This window comes from Podarcis bocagei (genome assembly GCF_964188305.1).
Source record: "Podarcis bocagei genome assembly, chromosome: 3".
In the NCBI taxonomy this organism is placed as follows: domain Eukaryota; kingdom Metazoa; phylum Chordata; class Lepidosauria; order Squamata; family Lacertidae; genus Podarcis; species Podarcis bocagei.
In genome coordinates, this window is record NC_138127.1 from 93,514,748 (window position 1) to 93,538,377 (window position 23,630).

Below are 23,630 nucleotides of genomic sequence, written 5' to 3' on the forward strand. Positions count from 1 at the left end.
GTTTGGCAGGGCAAAAAGCCCCGAATAAAATTTAAAATATTAACTGATGCAAAAGAAAGAGGGGGGTTTGCCCTGCCAGACTTAAGGTTATATTATGAAGCTGCAGCCTTCTGCTGGATGAAAGATTGGTTACTTTTAGAGAACACTGATGTCCTAGATCTGGAAGGGTTCAATAACTCTCTAGGATGGCATGCATATCTGTGGTACGACAAGGTAAAGACTCACAAAATGTTCAAAAACCATATTGTCAGAAAAGCAATATTTATGGTCTGGACAAAATACAAAGACTTATTAGAAAGTAAGACCCCGAGGTGGCTATCACCAGTGGAGGCCAAGGCCCGAAAAAAACCCAATATGGAGGCCGGTTGGCTGAAATATGGGGAAATAATAGAAAAAATAGGCGACAATTGGAGGTTACAGAGCTATGAAAAATTAAAGCATAAGGTGCAAGACTGGTTTCATTATGCTCAAATTCAAGAGGTTTTTAAGTTGGACAAAAAAACAGGATTCCAGGTGGAAAAATCGAAATTAGAGACAGAACTGTTAGAACCAAAGACTAAGGTACTTTCGAGAATGTACAACTTGCTGCTTAAATGGAACACTCAGGATGAGACAGTTAAATCAGCCATGATAAAATGGGCTCAAGACATTGGGTACAACATCATGTTTGAAGACTGGGAAAGGTTATGGACCACCGGTATGAAATTCACGGCATGTAGTGCCTTGAAAGAAAATACTATGAAAATGATATATAGGTGGTACATGACCCCAGTCAAGCTTGCTAAAATATACCATTTGTCTGATAATAAATGTTGGAAATGTAAGGAGGCTGAAGGGACATTCTTTCACCTCTGGTGTTCATGTCCAAGGGTGAAGGCCTTCTGGGAAATGATCTACAATGAGTTAAAAAAGGTATTTAAGTATACCTTTCCCAAGAAACCAGAGGCCTTCCTTTTGGGCATTGTTGACCAGAAAGTGTTAAAGAAGGATAGAACATTTTTTATGTATGCAACAACAGCAGCAAGAATACTTATCGCAAAGCACTGGAAGACACAAGATTTGCCCACACTGGAAGAGTGGCATATGCAATTGATGGACTATATGGAACTGGCCGAAATGACTGGCAGAATCCGTGATTTGGGAGAAGAGACAATGGAGGAGGACTGGAAAAAATTCAAGGACTATTTACAAAAATATTATAAGTTATATGAATGCCAATAATTTGCATGAATTGAAAAATTAAGCTCCAGCAATAAGATTTTGTATATTGGAAATTAAGATATGACTATGAAAGGACTAAAGTTTAAAATAATATGGTGTTTATTTTAGGGCAAAAGTAAATTGATAATAAGTATTTTGAACCCAAAAGAGAATTATTTGAAAGTATTAATAACACATGAAACAAGCTATTAATTTGCTGATATTTTTATTGTAAAGAAAGCAGGGTGAGGGAGACGTGGGGAAGTCCAGTTGGTTATGGAAAGATGTAATGGAAAGTTGGATTTCTTTTGTTTTTCTTTTCTTCTTTTTTCTTTCGTTATCTGACTTTATATTTATATCTGGAAAAAAGCAATAAAAATATATTTAAAAAAAAACAAAACGGAAGCAATTACATCCGGGATTTTGGCGTTCGGGTTTCAAATAATTCGGCTTCCAAGACACTTAAAAACCTAGGTTCCACTGTACTGGCAGTAGGTCTCCTGTGCCAAGCAACAATTGGGAGCATAGCTGTCAACGTTTCCCTTTTTTTAAGGGAAATTCCTTATTCCGAATAGGATTCCTAGCAAGAAAAGGGAAAAGTTGACAGCTATGATTGGGAGCACTTTAAGGTTCCTTATTATGCATTGGCAGCTGTTTTTCCACCTACCCCATACCTTGCATCACATATGGTGGCAAGTGTTCATGCTTTGGGGGATCTAATTAGACCTAAGCTCTGTAGGTTCCCCATCCTTACGATATCTTCTTACCCAGAATTAAATCTCATTGTGTTCAGTAGGGACTATTTCCAGGTGAGATGGTACAGGTCTGCAGCCTAAAAGGCTACCTGAAAACTGGCTCCATGACCACCCCATTTCTCCACCTATTTATTTATAACTTCTTTCTCCATTAAAGCATTGCATGCTTTAAGCTGTAACTTTCACTTTTGAGTAGATTAGTTCCTTAGAATCATAGAATTGTAGAGTTGAGACTCAGAGGCTCATCTAGTCCAACTTGCTACAGTGCAGGAATTGCAGCGGACACATCCATGACAGATGGTCATCTAACCTCTGCCTAAAAACCTCCAAGGAAGGAGAGCCCACCACCTTCTGAGGGAGGAACCATTCGACTGTCAAACAGCTCTTGCTATTTAGTCAGAATCTCCTTCATTGTAACTGGAATCCATTGGTTCCAGTCCTACCCCGCAGAATTAATATGTTGTCCTAATATATACCTGTTGTTGTTGTTTAGTCGTTTAGTGGTGTCCGACTCTTCGTGACCCCATGGACCAGAGCACGCCAGGCACTCCTGTCTTCCACTGCCTCCCGCAGTTTGGTCAAACTCATGTTCATAGCTTCAAGAACATTATCCTAATATGTGTTTATTTAGCTGTTTCCCCACCCCCTTTCATATCTGCAAATTGCTAAATTTCACTCATTGCACACAGAACGAACCCCCCTATTGATGGCAGCTCGTGGATATCTAGGAAATCAAATTGCACATATGGCATTTGCACAGGAGTAATTTCTAGCCTGGAAAATGTGGCATGTATATTGGCTGCCTTTCAGTGCTGCATCTTTTACTGTGTATTGATTCCTGGACTTCAGCAATAATTAGCTTGTTCAGTTCTCAGAGAGCACGGTAATTTCATTAAGGCTTCATTCCCTACAACAATTTCACTTTAACTACTCATCTTAGCTCAGTATAATAATAGACTACAAACCTTCCATAGTCAACTCACCTTCCCTCTGCTGAAAGCTTATCTGCAAATCGTCCCCTTCCAATGTATTGACACATCGAAGATTATTGTTACCTCGAGGAGATTAGCATGGTGCCCAGCAATTGCCCCTCCTATGCCCCCACAGTTACTATAAATCCTGTGGGCCTGGTCCTTTAAGTGTTCCTGTTCATTTGATAAAGGATTAGTCTCCCACAGTCATTTATTTGTTGAGATGGCACTGAGATGGCACTTCAGGGGGCACCTGAAAAAAGTAGTATAGGATAGCCTTGGGAGTCACCTCTGTGTTGACTTCCTTCCAAGCGTTAGTCTTTCACTCAGTTGGGAAACTGATGTGTCCCTCTAACACCAGCTGTGGCTTTTGTTACCCCAACAACCACTGTGTTGGGAATGGATGTATCGACCAAATGCAAAGTCCAAAGGGCCTATAAGCCCCAAGAACACACTTGTTAGTTGTAACCTCCGTGCCATGCTGTCAGTTGGGTGGTTCTCTGACAGCACTAGAGGGCATAAGATTATGGCAATGCTTTGTAGCTTTGGGGAGGGGGGCAATTTGATGAAATCTTTAGCCTTCACTCTATTTGTGTGTTCTAAATCCTAAAAGAACAATTGCTCCTTAGGCAATACATCTGCCAACTTCATCCAGGGTCATCTCATTCCAGCTATGCCCTGTCTTCACCTTTGTTCTGCCCATCTTTGATTGTCTTTACAAGAGATGTCACTGAATAATATCAACACATGGAGTAAACTATCACCATCACGGGACATGGCTGCTGAAAGAATTGCACTGGCTGAATTTAGCTCCTGGGTGCTGGGGAAATTCAATTTTGTTCCCCAACCAACCAAAGTGTACAAAAATGTATTTTATTAGAGAAAATTCCTTGCAAAAATGTGTATGTTAGTCAACACTGCATATAAAAAGGAGAAATTTGCACTAAAGTGCTGATGAAATTTCACAAGGATTGCTGCAGAAATGCGGAGAACTTGTGACTGGAAAACGAGAAAAGGAGAGAAACAAAAAATGATAGATTTGTCTATCTCTATTTTGGCAAGTGGTTTTTTATGTCTGTGGTTATTTCCTCATAGCCGTTGTCACATTTCATTTGAACACAGCTTCATACAATTGAGACGTGCATTCTTGTTTAAGCAGAGCTTTGTATGTTCTTCACTTTGCAAGGGGAGTAATAACCTTTGGTAAATCAGGTCTCCTGACCAGTCACGTGACCGTCTAGACTGATTTTCCTTCCTGGCTAAACACAACAACTTGGAGAGATCAAACTCATTTCAGGAAATTCGCTCTCATGTTCTTGCAAGACCTCAGACATGTTTTCCCTTTGAGAGCAATAAAGTGATGCTCTGCCAAGATTAAGCACTTGCTGAAAGTTAAGCTGTGCTGGGACCATGGTGGGGGAAGAGGTGGCTGTGATGCCCAAAGCACCTTGAAGGGAGGGCTGCTGAGGTGAATCTGTCTGGGGGGGCAGGGAAAGAGAGAGGCATAACTCAGGAACTGATCCCATTGAGTGAATGGGACCTAATTCTCAGTAAACATGCACAGATCAGGCATAAGGGAACAAGTGATTCTGTTTCATTGTGGATGGTTATACAAAAAACATCCTAACAGTGACTTGGATAGATCAGAATGAGTTGTTGTTGTTGTTTAGTCGTTTAGTCGACTCTTCGTGACCCCATGGACCGGAGCACGCCAGGCACTTCTGTCTTCCACTGCCTCCTGCAGTTTGGTCATCCCCTTTTCCTTGTGCCCTCAATCTTTCCCAACATCAGTGTCTTTTCCAGGGAGTCTTCTCTTCTCATGAGGTGGCCAAAGTATTGGAGCCTCAGCTTCAGGGTGTGTCCTTCCAGTGAGCACTCAGGGCTGATTTCCTTCAGAATGGATCAGTTTGATCTTCTTGCAGTCCATGGGACTCTCAAGAGTCTCCTCCAGCACCATAATTCAAAAGCATCAATTCTTTGGCGATCAGCCTTCTTTATGGTCCAGCTCTCACTTCCATACATCACTACTGGGAAAACCATAGCTTTAACTATACGGAATGAGAATGAGAGGTAGGTGAATAACAGCATCAAAGAATTGTACAGTTGGAAGGTGTCCCGGGGGCCAACCCCCTGCAATGTAGGAATCTCAACTAAAGGCTCCATGACAGATGGCCCTCCAACATCTTCATTAAAACCTTCAAGGAAGGAGAGCCCACCACCTTCTGAGGGAGTCTGTTCCACTTTCAAACAGCTCTTCCCGTCAGAAAGTTCTTCCTGAAGTTTAGTCGGAATCTCCTTTCTTGTAACTTGTAACTTGAATCCATTCTTGAATCTCCTTTCTTGCAACTTGGGTCCTACCCTGCAGAGCAGGAGAAAACAAGCTTGCTCCATCTTCTTCTTGACAGCTCTTTGAAGAGCAAAGTCTTTTCAGCCTGATCCACTCACACAACCAAATCACTCGAGTACTCTAGGTATTTATTCTTGCCCTGCAGGAAACTGCCGAAGACATGGAAAAGTCCTGTGCTGGTGGGACTCGCTGTTCCCCAGAAGCAGGCATTGCTGGTGTGGAAACTATGAAGGTCATCAGGAGTTTCCTCATGATAAGCCTTGCCATATGCTGTGTCGGTAGGATGGAGAGTGACTCCAGGAAAAGGAGATAAGATAACTTGCAGCAGCAGGAGCAATCAGATTGTCCATTTGCCAAAGGCAGGGAGAGTGAAAAGAGAGAAAGCAGCTGCCTCAAGAATCAAAGTCATATGGTCTAGCCCCTTTTCCTTTCAGATCGGCTCCCTGCTTTTATCCATATCATATTTCCTAGGCAAAACATCTGGTTCTTGAAGTCTGCCTTCGGCTTTCCCAAGGCATTCCTTGTTTCCAGGGGACTGTGGATCTGCTTCTCTATCTTTTTCTGAGCAGTTAAGGCTGAGCCTTATTAAAGGCTGCACTGAGACGCTGCTTCCACGTGAACAAACTCCCAAGTCAAGAGTTGTCAAATTTTGCTAATTTCCCATAGAATAAATGGATGCTGTGCTTAAGAAAACGACTATACAGTGGTACCTCTGGTTGAGAACTTAATTCGTTCTGGAGGTCCGTTCTTAACCTGAAACTGTTCTTAACCTGAGTACCACTTTAGCTAATGGGGTCTCCCACTGCTGCCGCGCCGCCACCAGAGCACGATTTCTGTTCTCATCCTGAGGTAAAGTTCTTAACCCAAGGTACTATTTCTGGGTTAGCGGAGTCTGTAACCTGAAGCGTCTGTAACCTGAAGTGTCTGTAACCTGAGGTACAACTGCAGTGTGTACGTCAGATAAGGGAAGGGAAGGAAATGGCTCGGCTAGCATGCAGGTTGCTTTATAAAGTGTGCATAAGCCTAATACTGAGTCAGACCACTGGACCATCTAGCTCAGTATTATCTAAACCAGTGGCTTTCAACCAGTATGCCATGGCACCCTGGGCAACACCGGCCTCCATCCCTCTTCAGGCATTTCTGCCATGCAACAGTAAGCTGTCGCTCTGCATTGGAACACGTTTTTAAAAGAAAAGCCTGACTAGCTCTTCAGGTACCATTTAATTTAATAACTTTCTAAAGAAATGTCTGAAGTAACTGATATTACAGTCCGAAGTCTTGTTTATTCTGTTATATTTTACTCCAAGAAGTCCCATTTATCCTAAACAGAACCCAATATGGCAGACATGTATGTACAATATACAGTGGTACCTCGGGTTAAGTACTTAATTCGTTCCGGAGGTCCATTCTTAACCTGAAACTGTTCTTAACCTGAAGCACCACTTTAGCTAATGGGGCCTCCCACTGCTGCCGCCGCGCAATTTCTGTTCTCATCCTGAGGTAAAGTTCTTAACCCAAGGTACTATTTCTGGTTTAGCGGAGTCTGTAACCTGAAGCGTCTGTAACCTGAAGTGTTTGTAACCTGAAGCATATGCAACCCGAGGTACCACTGTGTGTGTGTGTGTGTGTGTGTGTGTGTGTGTGTGTGTAAAATATGATCCCATTGAGATCCCAAAATGAAATTTTGCAGGTAGCTCTTAGGTATATTAAATAATCAATACTTTTTTGTATTTTTTAAAATTATATTTTAAAAATCACTATTTAAATTTTAAATTTTGTTACTTAAATTTAAATTTTAAAGTAGTTCATCACTTGGCATATCATATTAAAGCCCATGTAGTTCTGAAGAGATTGGGGTTTTTAACTTTAACGTATCTCAGTTCTGGGCAGATAAAAGTTTTAGATTTAAACTTTGTTCTGATCATTCAACAAGTGTACAAAATATTAAGAAAATTGTATGACATGAGGTGAAAATCCTGGATCACTTGATATAGAACGACCTGACTACATTTCCAGCATAAATTGTTCCTCTTCACATTACAATTCATAGGAAACTGCCATATCCTGAGCCAGACCATTGGTCCATCTAGCTAAATAATCTCAACACTGGCTGGCAGTGACTCTCCAAGTTTTCAGACAGGGAGTGTTCCAAGCTCTACCTGGAGATGCCAAGGATTGAACCTGGAACTTTCTGTATGCAGAGCAGACATTCTGCCTCTGAGCTGCAACCTGCCATCTCCTCAACTCAGCCAGTTAGTGGTCTCTTGCAGGATGTTTTGAGCCAGCACTGAGCTTTTGTTAAACTTGGCATAACTGATCCAGTAAACATAGAATGAATAGGCAAGAGTGAGGTAGCAGGGGCAGAATAGAAATTCAGGACAGCTTTAAAAAAATGTTTTTTGGAAAGGATTTATAGCAGCTAATTTGCTTCTTGAGACACTGAAAATAAAGCAAAGCTTTAATCTGTCAGCTCCTGAATAGTGCTGGAGTAATGGTGGGAGTTGTTGTTTGGTTGTGTTTTCAGAAGCCGGTGCTGGAAAATGTTACAGGGGGTGGGTGTCTAATTATGTTGTCAGCAGGTAGATAGGTGCCATATGGCAGTGGCTGCAGACTGGGTTTGATAAAGACTATTCCAGGCACCTCATTAATATACAACTGCGAGCAAACAAACAGAAAGGCAAGCGAAAGGAACACTTGATCGGTGTCTAGAAACTGAATGCTGAGAAATAATTGTGTCGTCGGCAAAGGCAGCTCCTGTAACCCGACTTCCAGTCACCCGGTGTTGTTGTTAGAGGTTGTTATAGTATAGGGTCAAGATCCCTGTGGGAGAGAATGGATGCTGTGGAGGGGTGCAGAAAATAGTGCCCAATTGTGCAGAGCACTTTCACAGATGCAATGGTGTCAGGGGTTCAGGAGCAGAGGCGAGGGCAAGGGAGGAAACAGAGAGCGAGGGGGAGGAGTCCGAAGGAAAGATGAGCGATGACGACGACCCGAGATCTCCGAGTCTTTCCAGTGAATCGGAAGATTCACAGAAAGGAGTGCCAGTGTCCAGAGCAAGGGGGGAGATCAAGGGGACACCCCAGGAAAAAGGGACAAAAGGGGGTTCAGAGAGCAGCAGTTGGAAATCGGGGCCAACGTCCCCAACAGAGCGCAGTGAGGAGGAAGGGCGCCAGGTATCGGGATCCGGCGACTCGCCGCAGGGGGGAGGGCATGAGTCAGGAGTGGCCACACCCCCATCGGGGAGCGAAGGAACGGTCAAGCGGAAAGTGGGAGGTTGGGCGCGCACGCCAAGTTCAAATGCACAGGAAGGCGGCAGAGTAAGCAGCCCGGAAAGGGAGCCAGGTCCTAAAGCCCGCCGCAAGGAGACAGAAGGGTCCGGGGGGTCAGCATCAGAAGAATCCAGGAAGGAAGAGACCACGGGGGGCAGAGGGACCCAGAGAAGGAGGGGAAGGCGGAAAAGGTGGAGTAAGGCGAGGTTATTAAGTTGGTGTACAGGAGGCGGGGACTCAGACGGAGCTTCACCGGTCTAGCTGATAAGACGTAGGGCTGCCTGCGGCAGTTTGAAATTGGAAACTGTAACTCAATAAAGACTTTTATAAAGTGAACGCTGGCTAACGTGATCCTCTGTGAGCTGGGATCTGGAAGCAGCCCTGACAAATGGACACCTTCTGTGACTGGTGTCCATCTTATAATGTCCTTCCTTGATGCTGCAGACTGGTGACTGTGCAGCGTTGAAGCAGGAAGGGAAGAAACTCACAGAGCTGGCTCCTAGTGTTTTTTACTGGCAGTGGGATGGCTTTTTCCACCACCTGTCAGATCTGGGGCCAAGCTTGCAACAGGCTGACACTTCCTATGGGAAAAGACCATGGTTCCTTTTTTATTCAGAAGGTTCCAGGTTCAATCTCTGGCATCTCGCAGTAGGGCTGAGGATCTCCCCTACCTGCAGCCATGAAGAGCCCCTGCCAGTCTGTGCAGGCAGTGTGGAGCTAGATGGATCAAGGGTGTGTCTCACAACAAAGTCCCCTGCAGATGTCACTTGATAATTTGTGTTCATGGTGGAACCGGGGAGGTCATATGAATATCTTTCATAGTTTTTCGTCTTCACTTCTTTTCCACCCTCAGAGAAAGAAATGGACCACTTCTGTGTTGTTTCTGAAGTGGTTCTGTAAAGGTTCACATTATCTACAATGTATTTTCTCCATGTGGGATATTTAAGATACATCATTTCCACAGTCCTTTGGGAGGAAAGCTCTGGGCTGTTTTTCTCTCTTCAGAGGAGTACCAACCCCACGCCAAAAGGCTCCCTCCTCTGGCAGGGCATGAACTTTCAGAGTAACCTGGAGGGAAGCAGACCGCCCCAGTGCATTTAACAGCCTACAGGTGTAAACACACCAGGTACAAACTCCCTGCAATTCTCAGCTTGGGGGACAATGATTCTGGCTGGAACAGGAGCCTTAGGGTGGGAAAGCTCCTCCTCAGAGCTTCTGATGCAGCCAAAAGATCACAGTCCCCGTGCTGCTTAGTAGCGTGGTTCCAGCTGTCTTTTCCACAATACCCAGCTGATGCCTAATCAGCTCTGCAATAGGGAAAGGTGTGCAGGGCTCCCTGGGCTTGGTAGGCCACCTGTCCTTCAGGCCATCCTCAATACCTTTCCTTTCCTTTCCATCACAGACAATTAAAGTATCTACAACACACACTCCCTATAAGAGGTGTAGCCTCTTATGATGTTGTTGAACAACAATTTCCATCAGTCCCATCCAGCCCAGTCAGTTGTCAGGCTTCGTGGGAACTGCAGGGTGACAACATGTGAAGTGAACTATGTTAGCTATTCCTGTTCTACAACATCAGCAGAGAATGTGCTACATAGTCAAGCAGCAAAAGTAAAATTTGCCCTGTGAATTTACTGGGGTGGGTGCTAGGATGTATTATGGTTGTTCTCTGAAGGGCAATATTGTCTCCTGAATTCTAGTACCATCTTTATTCATTTAAGCTAAGAGAACCCTGGGAAGGACAGCATCCAAGGATTTTTGTTTTTTTAACAGGCACTATATGTAACCTTAGAGGGACACGGGTGGCGCTGTGGTCTAAACCACTGAGTCTTGGGCTTGCCAATCGGAAGGTCGGTGGTTTGAATCCCTGCAACAGGTTGAGCTCAAAGTGCAAGTAGACAAATAGGTACTGCTCCGGCAGGAAGGTAAATGGTGTTTCCATGCACTGCTCTGGTTTTGCCAGAAGCGGCTTAGTCATGCTGGCCACATGACCCGGAAAAACTGTCTGCGGGCAAACGTCAGCTCCCTTGGCCAGTAAAGCGAGATGAGCGCCACAACCCCAGAGTCGTTCACGACTGGACTTAACTGTCAGGAGTCCTTTACCTTTACCTTTATCTTTTTATATGTAACCTTAAGGGATCAGCCAGATAACACCTGAATACTTATTACCTGGACACCTGTTCAGGTAACATCTGCATGGAGTCTGAATGCCGGAATTAAGGTCCAACTGTCAACACCCCATAAATAACCCAACTTCCTGCTTCCTGCAAAATTCACTTCTCTTCTGAATATTTTCAATGACTGCATTGAAGATGTCCCCACAGAGCTATATGTTGTGTTTCATTCTTGCTAGACAATGGAAGTACCGTATTTTTTGCACCATAACACTCACTTTTTTCCTCCTAGAAAGTAAGGGAAAATGTCTGTGCGTGTTATGGAGCGAATGCCTGCGGGTGGCGGGGGGGATCTGCTGCAGTCGTGAGCAGAGGATCCATGGTTCCCCTTCCTTTCCTCCTCCGTGGTTACAAAGCATAGATCCACATGGATCCTCGGGATTTTTGCATTGGGCTACTCCAAACTCACTGTCAGATCACATGTCTGTGGCCACAGCATGAACCACAAAAATCATATATCCACTATTTCGTTTAGAATATTTTTTTTTCTTGTTTTCCTCCTCTAAAAACTACGTGCGTGTTATGGTCTGGTGCGTGTTATAGAGCGAAAAATACGGTATATCTTGAGGCCTCCACATAAGTTTCTTCAGCAACAGTTTCATCAACAAACCCAGATTGCTCAGTCCCCCGTTCTTCATGAACCTCCATTATTTAAAATGTTTTCAAAGTGTTAGATTGCCTGCCAGTTTAATTCATGGGCAGTGATTGTGAATCCAGGGTAGCTCATGAATTTTAGGCTGAATGATGGTGCACCAGGAAAGGCGTACCAGAGGCAAGTTATTTGCAGTTCAACATTTATTATCCTCCTTTGCTTCTCTGCTGCTTTTTCAATGTTCTAACAGGAACCATTAGTGTCCAAAGGAGAAAAATGAAGACAAGAAGAGCCTTGGTGGATCAGACCAAAGACCCATCTAGTCCGGTATCCTGAGATGCCCACCAGCAGGATGTGAGCACAGCAGCCCTCTCCCAGGCCTGTTTGCTAGAAACTGATATTTAGGGGCATGCTGGGTCTGATTCTGGAGGCAGCAGCATGCAGTCATCATGACTAGTAGCTACTGGTAGCCTTAACCCTTAGGAATTGGTTTTATCCCATTTTAAACCCATCTAAACCGGCGATAGCCACATCTTGTGGAAGCAAACTCCACAGTTTAACTATTACCTGCCTGTCCTGCATCTCCGAACTTCATTAAATGAACCTGGGTTCTAATACATTGAAAGAACAATTAAAAACAAATCTATGCACTTTGTCTATGCCATGCATGCTATAAAACTTTATCATGTCCCTCCTCACTCATTCATCTTCCTTCCATACCAAAAAGATCAAAACAATGCATTTTTGAGCTGATGCAGCAACCAGAACTGCACTCGGTATTCCAGGTGTGGTCACACCATAGACTGGCATAATGGTGTTCGGGCAAAGGCTGTTTTATTTTCAGACCCTTTGATGATGATTCCCCACATGGAATTTGCCTTCTCCACAACTGCAGCACACTAAGTCAGCATTTTCATTGAGCTGCCTATGACACCGAGCCTCGAGATCTATTTCCTAGTCCTCCATTGCCACTTCAAACTCCATAAGCATATTTGTGAAGTTAGGATAGTTGTTTTTTTAACCCAGCATGTACCAATTTACACTTGTTTACATTGATTTGCACTTGCCATTTTACTGTTTATTCACCCAATTTGGAGAGATCATTTTGGAGCGCCTTGCAATCCTTGTTTTTACCAACCTGAATAATTCAGTGTCATCTACAATGTTGGCCATCTCATTGCTGACCTCTAACTCCGGACTGTTTATGAACAAGCTGAAAGGCCACAAGCTCTCATTAATTCCAGTGGTACTTTTCCTCCTTGACTTAAAGTTGGCTTCAGGCTTCAAGCTTCAGGCAGACAATGTTTGTCACGACCGTCATATAACAACATCAAGCCCTATGATCGAGCCATTCCATCAAGCTGTGAGTGAGGGCCCACCTCACCTCCAGACTGGTGTTTTCTTGCAAGTATATTCTGGAATGTGATCTTGACACAATAGCAGTGCACTTTCCGTGTGTGAGTGGGGTGGGTGGGTGTTTTTGAATCAGGTTAGCCATATTGATTCATATGCTGTTGGTGGATTCTTGTCGTTGTCTTGTTGGGCTGTGTATGTGATAAAGAGGAGCCAAACTGGGGTGAAGGTATCTGCTATTTGTCCCCGTGTCAGTTTCAGTTTATCAGTTAATTTTTCTAGTAGGGCTGTTTCCCATACTATTTGCTACCATTGGTCCATGCTTACTCCTGACAGGTCTCTCCAGTGTCTGGCTATGATGTTTCTGGTTGCTGAGAGTAGGTGAGTACTCACCATGGCCCCCTCCCCCTCCCCCTTTTTCTTCCTAATGTAACCCTAATGTTTCAACAAATGAAACTGACTTATGGAAAATGTGACTTGAAAAAAGAGACATTGAGCATACCTTTGTGAACCAAGAAAACTTTAATAAAAATATTTAAAAAAAAAAATAGCAGTGCAGTAGAATCATAGAATTGTAGAAGTGTAAGGAATAGCCAAGGGTTATCTAGTCCATGGGTAGGCAAACTAAGGCCCGGGGGCTGGATCTGGCCCAATCGCCTTCTAAATCCAGCCTGCGGACGGTCCAGGAACTAGCCTGTTTTTAGATCAGTAGAATGTGTGCTTTTACTTAAAATGCATCTCTGGTTTATTTGTGGGGCATAGGAATCTGTTCTTTTTTCTCTCCCCCAAAATATAGTCTGGTCCCCCACAAGGTCTGAGGGACAGTGGACCGGTCCCCTGCTGAAAAAGTTTGCTGACCCCTGCTCTAGTCCAACACCCTGCAATGCAGAAATCTCAACTCAAGCATCCATGACAGATGGCCTTCCCACCTCTGCTTATAAACCTCCAAGGAAGGAGAGTCCACCACCTCCTGAGGGTGACTGTTCCACTATCAAACAGCTCTTACTGTCAGAAGGTTATTCCAGGTGTTGAGTCGGAATCTCCTTTCCTGTAACTTGAAGTCATTGGTTTGAGTCCTACCCTCCGAAGCAGGAGAAAACAAGCTTGCTCCTTCCAGGTGACAGCCCTTTGTGGTGGATTACTTCTACTTTGGTGTGTCCTGCGACGCTTCCCCAATGCAGCCACATTATTGCTGTCTGGAGGGGCAATAATGCAACAAAAGGGGGACAGAAATAAACCAGAACATTTGCAACCTAAAAGGTTACGAGATTTCAACAGGCAAGTTACAGGATGTGCACTCATTGGAAATGAAGCAGTTTATTGACCCAGTGCTTTTGCAAACAGAACAAAAAGCAGGACTGCATATAACTGCCCCGTTAGCATCGTGAGCAGAAATAATCATATATCCATAATAAAAAGGGCCCCAGGGAGAGAAGTGGGACTCCATGAGCTCTGCTGAAAGAGCAGCAACTTTTGTTTCCTCTCCAAAAAAAGGTTCTGTTTCTGCTGCTCACTAGCAGTTCTCTGTAACCGAATATTAGAGAAGGAAGGAGAACGAAGTAGAGATAGAGAGGGGGAAGGAAGATAATGGGGGAGGGAAAATATAAAGTTAAGAACATTTATACATAAATATATATGTATTTGAATTTTATTTTTGCTTTTAAATAACAGGTACTTTTAGGAAGTAAATAAGAAGAAAAAAGGGGAAAGAAAATAAATAGAATGAAAAAGGAAATAAAGCACTGGTCCTGGTTTACTTAATCACTTATATAGGAGTAAGAGTAAGATGAGAGAATGAAAAACAAGTGATGATGAAACCCTGCCATTCATGACTGTTTTATGCAAGAAAGAAAAGGCTGTCTGTGAGCTTTAAAGAGAAAGGAAGAAAAAGAATTCGTGTCCCAGCTTGCTTTTTTCCTCCTCCCTTCCCAGTCTCTTTTCCTTTTGTGTTGTGTCTCTCATATAGTTAGCCTGAGGGTGGGAACTGCTAACCACAACAATGATTCTTTTCATCATTTTAATGGCACATGGTGAATCAGCCAGGATATAGGATAATATATAGGGCTGAATTTCTGGACATGGCATGCATGATTTTTGTCATGCCCAGTATACCATCTCTACGCAAAATACCCACCCTGTTGTGCCTAAAACCACATATCACCACAGAACCAGGCTGTTGTGCAAACACAGTGCCCTGGGCCAGTTTGTAATGCTAGTGGCAGGCTATACTGTCACACTGAGGCAGGAGCAATTTCCCCATTCTCCTTTCCATACTGATTTGCCAAGTAAGACGACTGATAGGATCAGCTCGCAGCTAGGACTATTCAATCTGTTTCAGTTTGCTGCAGCTGGAAGAGTTCAACCCAGGAGGATGCTCTCAATAAAAATAAAACTGTTCAGCTTGGTGTTAGAATGGTTTATTTAATCCTAATTGATTACTCTTAAGGGTGTTGAAAATAACATGTGGGTGGCTTTGTGCCCTTTGCATGAAAACACATCAATCACACCTCTAAGCTAATGGAGGGATAATTGCAATAAACGTACTTCTTACTCATGCTATTACTGTTTTTCATCATCATCATCATCACCATTAAAAATAGGCACAAGAGAAACAGTAGAAATGGAATAACAAATTAAGGGCAAGAAAAGAGAAAATATACAATTGTTGTAGTTATACAGCTCAGTCAGTAGAGCCAGGGTACTGGCGGTAGGACAACAATGAGTGGTCATAGGGAGAAGAGGCAGAAGACTAGGAGGAGGAAGTATTGGAAGCTGAATAGGTAACAGGGCTTAGTGAACGGAGGGAGTCTGTGCCAGAGAGCAGTTCAGAATCAGAATCAGAAACTGAAGTAGGAGAGGAGGGGACCAAGAGGCAGAGATGAGTCAGGCTGGTGAAGGATCATGGGTGTCTCCTTCTCTTACTGCAACAAGCTCCCCTCTTCCCTGGTCTCCCAGAACCAGGAGAGGCATGAAGTGGGAGAAAGAAGACAGGCATGCAGGTGCAGTCTCAAATTGCTTGGGGGAAACTCTGAAGAGGAGGAGACTTAGACAGCTGAGGGGAGGTGGGGACCTTCAGCCTCTGCCATTTCTTCATAGAGGCAAGACCTACAGAAGAAGAGTTGCTGTGCTCCTTAGGCCTGACACACCTGTGCAGATCCTGTTTTTTCTAATAAAGAGTTAACTCCACTTACTCCGTATGATTTACTGCTGGCTGGCTCACTCAATGCACATTTAAAAATTGCAAAGGCAAGGATTGCGGGATGTAATCCACTGGGAACAGTCAAATACAACATTCCTTGTTTTGCTAGAGTGGACATGCAAGGGTATGTTTGGTCCAGCCAGTCGAAACTTCCTGTTCCTCCTGGCCTGGAGCATCCTTCCTTGCCTGCCTTCAGCGATCACACTGTGCTCTGCCTGATCATGAGTAAACTTTATTTTTATTGCTAATGAATAAGACTGTGGTGTCTTTATTCTTTTAGGAGGGATTTAAAAGGGGATCTTACCAGGAACATACAATGCAATCTGAAGGAGATTGAATTGCATAATAGTAAGAGGTTCTAACTGTTGGAGATTCATTCCCCTTATCTGCAGTCATGGGATCTGCAGTCACGGGATTGTTTTCTATCACATGATAGAAATCACATGATGGTGTATGTTTTCATTCCACAGTGTGGGAAGTGACGGAGACAGGATGTTTTGTGTTACTGTGTTCCATGAAGTGGGACTATTGTCCTTTGTTCTTTCTCTTTGCTGTCTGATGAGAAAGTGGCAGGAGCTAAGTCAGAATGCTCCGAGTGTATTATATGTAAATAAAGTAGATTAGCCAAAATGCTGTGCTATTGGTTCTGTTATGCAAACTGTGAATACTCTGCAGATCCCTAAGTGTGCTAATGCCTTTTGGCATTGGTCGCTGTGATGTTCGGGCAGAAGAAAACTTTTGAGGCTCCCGAACAATCGACCAGGAGGGAGAGAACATGCCAGTGGGGCATGTGTCTCTGCCAAGGTCCTACACAAGAGTAGGACGCTCCTAACACCAACGAGCCTGCAACTAGATTTCTGCTGTGTGAGAGAAGGGGAATGTAAACCCTGCTAAGTATAGGAACTTGCTAGCGCAAGTTAGGAAGGATATTAATAAACAATATATCCTCTCCTGCCACCCTGAACATTCCCACAAGGATTGCATTACAGCTGTAGCGCAGGTGAGCGTTTTGTGCAACCAAACCTGCCCTTTTGCAAATATTTTGGGAATGGCCTAAAATTCAGAAATCTCCCTGCTCTCTTGTAGAGCATTATGCCAGTATCTGGTGGTTTAGAGCAGGGCTGCAGAAACTAGATATCGCTGGACTCCAGTTCCCATCAGACCCAGCCAGCAGGTCTAAGGGTCAAGGACCATGAGATTTGTAGTCCATCAACTTCTATGGGACAAAAGGTTCCATAGCCCCTGTTTAGGGGAGCCATGAGTGTCATTTGCTAACATGAGCCTCCCTTTCCTACTGTTAGGTGAAGGGTGACTCCACCCATTGGAAAGATGGGTGCACTACAAATCACAGCCACTGCATGTTCAGTGTACCCCTATCCCTGTTTACTCATAAGCAAGTCCCACAAAGGGTTTCACGCCATACATTCAATGAGTGTGCAATCAATGCACCTGTGTGCGCAAATAATCAAGCTGTACACTCATACAGTTATTCACAGGTAGCATTTAATCGGCATGTATTCTTTGTACCTGCAGACCGTATGAATCAGTGGGTGTACACTCTTTTCAAACGGATGCTAGCACATGTGGACTTGTGAACAAGCCTCCTGTGTTAAATGGGGCTCACTGCCAGGAAAGCGGACCTAGGTTTTGCAGCTGTCATCTGACCCTTGCAAGGGCTCACTCAGGTTGAATTCTGCTTGATTGAGGACTGCAAGATAGCAGGCAAATTAGTTCCATTCACTGTGACATGAACCACCGTTTGAGACAGCTCAGGGTGGAGATGCAAAACTTTTAATGCCTTCTGTTTGTAGGCTGATGAGAAGTGGCATATCTGCAAAGCTGAAGCATCTGGGTTGGCTCTGAGAAACACACAAAAGCTTTTCTGTGTAGATGATTCTCCAAGGAAATCCAAAGCTCATTTGGAGTAAATTAAACATGAAATAAACCAGAAGTATCAAAGGGGGAAAGGAGAAGGCATACACGACAAACTGGGACATATACACCTAGCTATAGCAGACCAAGCTGGTTATACAGAGTTCTGAAAATATAGATAAACCCCTGGCTGCTGTCAGCTGCAATCCCTCCTCCTCCAGTCTAAGGAAAGTTGAAGTGTTTGAAGGGGAAATCCAGCTGCAAACCTTTGCTTCTGCTGGACTTGTGGTTTGATTTGTTGTCTGCAGGGAGGAACTGGCTGTTATGAAAATGTGAACATTATTCAGAGTTGGGATGAAAGCTATCAAATGAAAGCTGTGGGGAAACAAAAAGAGGGGGTGAGTGAGACAGAGTGAAGCTTCCTTCCTTCATTTTTTGCATTTCTGCATTAGCGTGGTAGCTGTCAGTAGGGTCTGTGTGCGCCATTTTGTCTCCCAGAATGCCCCTCAGCACAAAGCTACATCATGCTATTGCATCATCGCAGGGCATTCTGGGCAAAACAAAATGGTGGCCACCAGCTGAATGGGAATTGGAGAAATGCTGGGGGGTGTCACTCTGATATCCTCAATGCCCCCCCAAACCCCCACATAGCCATTCTAAGTTGTGTGAATGTGACTGTGAAACTGAGGGGGTTGTGAGACTTCCCTGGTAATCAATACACCATTGAATACAAATCCATACCAGATTTCGCTCTTCAGTCATCTTTACAACATCAGTGTAAGAGAAGTCAGGATCATTATTCACAAATTTCAGATGGAGGGGAGACTTGCTAAGAGCTGATGGCTTGCCAAAATCTACCTGGTGGATTCTTGGCCGAGATGAGCTCACAGCTACATCAGCTACACACCATTACCTGTGCACACTGCCCGTCTCTTTCCTTTGAAAAAGCAGAAGGCAAATCTTGAGCAATAAATCAGAAAGCAGCATATGCTTGAAACCCCCATAAGGAACTGCAGCAAGCTTATTTTAATTTGTGGGTCAGCAACTTCAAAAAGAATCATAATGTCCCCAATTAAACAGCTTACAAAAGCTCTGTTTTTAAGCCCCCTTGCTTGCTAATTTGTTCCTGCAAATTCTGCTATTATCTCCAGGGCATGACGGTTACTTATGAGGTGCTAAAAAGGATTAAAGAGATGATGTGTCTGAAAAATAATTGACCTTTCTGCAGTTTCTAGGTTCAGGAAATGAGAGTTTTGTGGACAACTCTTAGCAGGCAGATTTCGGAAGAGCAGCTCAGCTACACAGGGAAAAAACAAAGACTGTGCAGCTTCTAAAAAATCTAATTGATTTCACAGAAGTGCCGACTCTATCAAATGTGTGAAGTAGAGAGAAGAGAGGGGGTGGATTTGGATATAAAATGCATACACACATGGGTGGAGGTGCAATAGAGTTTGGCAAGAAAACTAAGGCTGTATCTCCACAACAAACACCTAGGAGTTGGGTACCAGTCAAATGGTAACTTTAGACTCTGGACTTATGGTCTTATGTCCCTCACTTCTTTAGATGAGAATGTGCATTACTTCACTTACTTTGAAGTGCGGCAAGCTGACCTTTCTCAGTTTTGGGGCATGGCTGCTTATTTTGGGACCTGTATGTCTGGCCCCAAAATCCCACTCTGATGGAAACACTGGTAATAGTTTCGCTGTCAGGGCTTCCCCCACAAAGAATCCTGGGCATTGAAGTTTATGGGAGCTAAAAGGAGCTTGGTCCAAAAAATTTCTCAGGATCTGTCCTTTTGGATTTCAATGTGCACGTAATTTTTTTGCTATATTTTTCTCTGGTCGCCAGTTCATTTCTGGATCTGATTTAAGGTACTCACATTAAAACCCTAAATGACTTAGAACTCAAATATCTGAAGGGCTTCCTCCTTCCCTATAGACACACTCTTGTGTAAATCAAATCAGCAGAGGGGATCCTCTTGATAGTCACACAGCCCCTGAATTGTGGGAAGTGGGTTTGTTTTGTGGGGTGTGAAACACAGAGCAGTCAAATACAACATTTCTAGAGTGGACATGTTTAGACATGAAGAGGGATGTTTGTCCAGCCAGTAGATAAACTTCCTGTTTCCTCCTGTGCTGGGGCAAACTTCCTCTACATGTGACCAGAGGTTGGTGTGACCTTACCTGTGCAGGTAACAAAAGCAGAGGACTGGCCACCACATCTCTCTCTTCTCCATTTTGCTTTCATCGAAGAAGCATCAGCCTGAGATGCTCTTTTGGCTTCAGAGAGGACAAAGGAACTACATCTCCTTATGGGATTGATTCCAAGTGTATATATTTTGTAACTTAAGTCTGCCTTCTGGGCTCCATCTGTGAACAGAATGTGTGAGTAAACTATTTTATACCTTTTATACAAGACTGGTCGTGTCTATTCCTTTTAGGAGGGAATAAAGGGGAATTACCAGGAAACATATTTTAGAGGATTAAGCAAGCCTGGCAAACCTATCCACTGTGTAAGTTTAAAAGGGGAATGTTATTCTGCTAAATTATAGAACTTAACGCAAGTTGGAAAGGATATAATTAAACAATATATCCTCTCTTGCCTCCCCGAACATTCCCACATGTTTGAGAGACTCCATGGCTGAATACTATAGTTCCCAGGAGCCAATACAGTAAGGTGCATGCATACACCACCACCATCATGTTCCTACCATTATGATCCAAAAGAGGGCTTTTGGGAAAAGCAAGCTTTCCCCCCCCCCAACATTCTCGAATAAAAATCGTAATTACTAAGCTGGTATTTTGCACATCACTGCCACCAACACTACAATAATGACACATATTGATGGCATACATACATTCATCTCCTCTTTCTGGGGTGGACGTTTCTGTATGGTGGGCTGCCCCTCCCATGAATTACCCACATCATGTGGATTAATTGCCTTATAAAAAAAGGAGAAGCAATACAGTTTGCACGGCACCAGATGTATTCTGTGAAAAAGGAACATCCTTAGTGATAGCCCTGTCCATGTGATCTCAGGGTCATAGGTTCAAGCCCCCCATTGGGCAAAAGATTCCTGCATTGCAGGGGGTTGGACTAGATGACCCTCATGAGCCCTTCCAACTCTACGACGATTCTATGATCCTCAGGAGTCCAACACCTTCTTTGTTCAACCATTTTGGCTGTTCCTGGCATAAGGAAATGCTGAAACGACTTCAAACAATAAATCCCCCCCAAGTCTTTATAGTCCCTCATGCAAGCTGCTTCAGATTCCTGACTGTCGTTTTCAGAGTGTTTGAGCTCTGCTGGGAGCCTTCCTTTAAAAAGCAGTTTCTCCATTGCCTCTGGCAGCGGCGTAGCGTGAGTTGTCAGCACCCGGGGCAACGCAAGTAATTTGCGCCCCCTAACCCGGGGCAAGGCAAGTAATTTGCGCCCCCCCAACCCCTAACTTGCGAGTTGCCGCTGGCGCTGCCGCGCAAACAACGCTGCTTGCCCGGAGGAGGATGGAGGCAGAAGCAGCCGCCGCCTGTGGCTGGGCCGAGGGGATGGCGGCGGCGGCAGGGTGCAGAGGCTGCCCGTGCCCGGCCAGGCGTCGGTGGCGGCGTCGGCGCTGCTGCAGCGGCTGCTCCTCCTGCGAGCAGTGAGCAGAGCGCAGCCACAGCGACGGCGGGGGGCGCGCGCGCTTGGGCGCAAGGCTGGCGGTGGCGGCGGGGAGCCCGGCGGAGGAAGGAACTTGTCCCTTCCCTCTGGACTCGCGCCCCCCCAGATGTTGCGCCCGGTGCGGTCGGCACCCCTGGCACCCCCCACGCTACGCCACTGGCCTCTGGGCCTTGCTGAAAGCCTTTCCCCTCGTTGCCAGTAGCCCCGTAGCCCTTCAGAACTGCTGTCTCCACTCGCAACTCAAATCAGCCCCAGAATCAGATTTCCGACTGCTCTGGTGATTTTGATCTCAGCAACCCTCCTCTTTCTTGCCACTCCAGCTCAGCTGGGTAATAAGATTTGCAGAAAGCACAGGGCTGATCACAATTAACATGCATGGAAGGAAAGCTGCATTGTACTGAGCCAGACCACTGCTCTATCTAGTTCAGTGATGTCTCCACCGAATGGCAGCAGCTCTCCAGGATTTCAGTCATGGATCTATCCCAGCCCTACCTGGGAGCTGAACCAGGGACTTTCTTTTCTTTCTTTTTTTAAAATAATTTTTATTGAATTTTCCGTGTTTCATTTTAATTCAATACACATGTTCACAACTTATATTATTTTCTCAGAATGAGCTTTGACTTCCCTCTATCTCTCTTTCTGACATCCCTATAACATTTAACATATCTATCGCATTTCCATAGTCACTTCTTTATCATATAATAACCTTAAGAAATCACATTCTTATTTATAAATCAGCATCTTAATTTCACATTACTAAACATTTCACGTTAATGCTACAAACGTTTTCAAAGGAGTACAGTTTTCTTTCAAATAATAAATAAATTTGCTCCAGTCCTTTTGATATTTTTCTTCGGGTCGATTCCTGATTCTCCCCGTCATGCTGCACCCCCCTGCAATCCCTACACAGATCTGGCTGGCACAGGGCACAAAACCACAGCTCGCCCCTATACACGAAGCCAAGCCAGAGCACAACTAAGTGCAGTACAGCCATCTTCTCAGAAAAACTCTTCTCAGAAAAACTCAGAAAAACTCTTCACAAGCTCAAGAGGTCAAGACACGAAAGCTTTAGCAACTAATCCACACCTAATGACCCTCCTAAGTGGTACTCAGAATATCACTCAAGAAATCACTCAAGATATCCCTCAAGTAATTAATGAACAAAAGAAGAAAAGGCACAATAACCTGGGAACTTCCTCTCTGCCCAGAACGTTGGAGGCTATACACCACACCCCCTCAACAGTATTTATAGGAACTCAAACACTGAGATCCTGCTCTGTTCTAGTAACAAGAAGCCGAAAGCACCAGCCTGAAGATGACGAGTGAGACCTCGTCGAAACGTCGCCTAGACACCCCAACTCTTACACGGGAAGATACCCGAAAACACCAAAACCTGCATTCCTGTACCCGTGAAAATCTACGAAAGCAAATATATATATATATATATATATATGCAGGTTTTGGTGTCTTCGGGTGTCTTCCCGTGTAAGAGTTGGGGTGTCTAGGCGACGTTTCGACGAGGTCTCACTCGTCATCTTCAGGCTGGTGCTTTCGGCTTCTTGTTACTGGAACAGAGCAGGATCTCAGTGTTTGAGTTCCTATAAATACTGTTGAGGGGGTGTGGTGTATAGCCTCCAACGTTCTGGGCAGAGAGGAAGTTCCCAGGTTAGTGTGTCTTTTCTTCTTTTGTTCATTAATTACTTGAGGGATATATATATATGAGAAAATTTATAAAGGGGGGGGGAGAAAGAAAGAAGTAACAAAGATAAGAAACAAAGAAATCAAATTTTAAAAAAGGAAACGAAGTTATTTACATAGTAAAAGTACTCATCAGCACAATCCTTCCCATCCTTCTCATTATACTGTTTGCTATAACATTCTTTTTTACACAAGTTTACATTGTATAATATCATTTCTTTCTGCTTTGTATACATTCCTATGATGATCTTCTTTACAAATATCACTCAATTTCTGCTAATATGGAGCTGTTTGTACAATAAAGTTTTACATAGTTCTTAAATATTACCCATTCTCTAGTTGTTTTTTGTTTCGATATTCCTGTAACTGATCCCGTCAGTTTTGCTGATTGCAGATATTCTAACATGAGTACTCATGTTAGATTATAGTGATGGCTCATTGCTACCACCAGCAGGTCCCCTCTCCCTGTCCCTCACACTGCAATAATACCAGGTGATCTAGTGTATCATGGTGGCTCATCTTCCACTGCTGAAAGCTTAT

General features: G+C 44.1%; 1 long non-coding RNA gene across 2 annotated transcripts in view; it reads left to right on the forward strand.

Annotated features, from left to right (window-relative positions):
- LOC308584192 overlaps positions 1–13,360 on the forward strand; it is a 58,826-nt gene extending 45,466 nt beyond the window's left edge. For both annotated transcript variants that reach the window (XR_014006616.1, XR_014006617.1), the window contains 2 exons: positions 9,550–9,668; positions 11,559–13,360. This is a non-coding gene — a long non-coding RNA (uncharacterized lncRNA). The remainder of the gene's footprint in view (positions 1–9,549; positions 9,669–11,558) is intronic.
- The last annotated feature ends 10,270 nt before the right edge of the window (positions 13,361–23,630 follow it).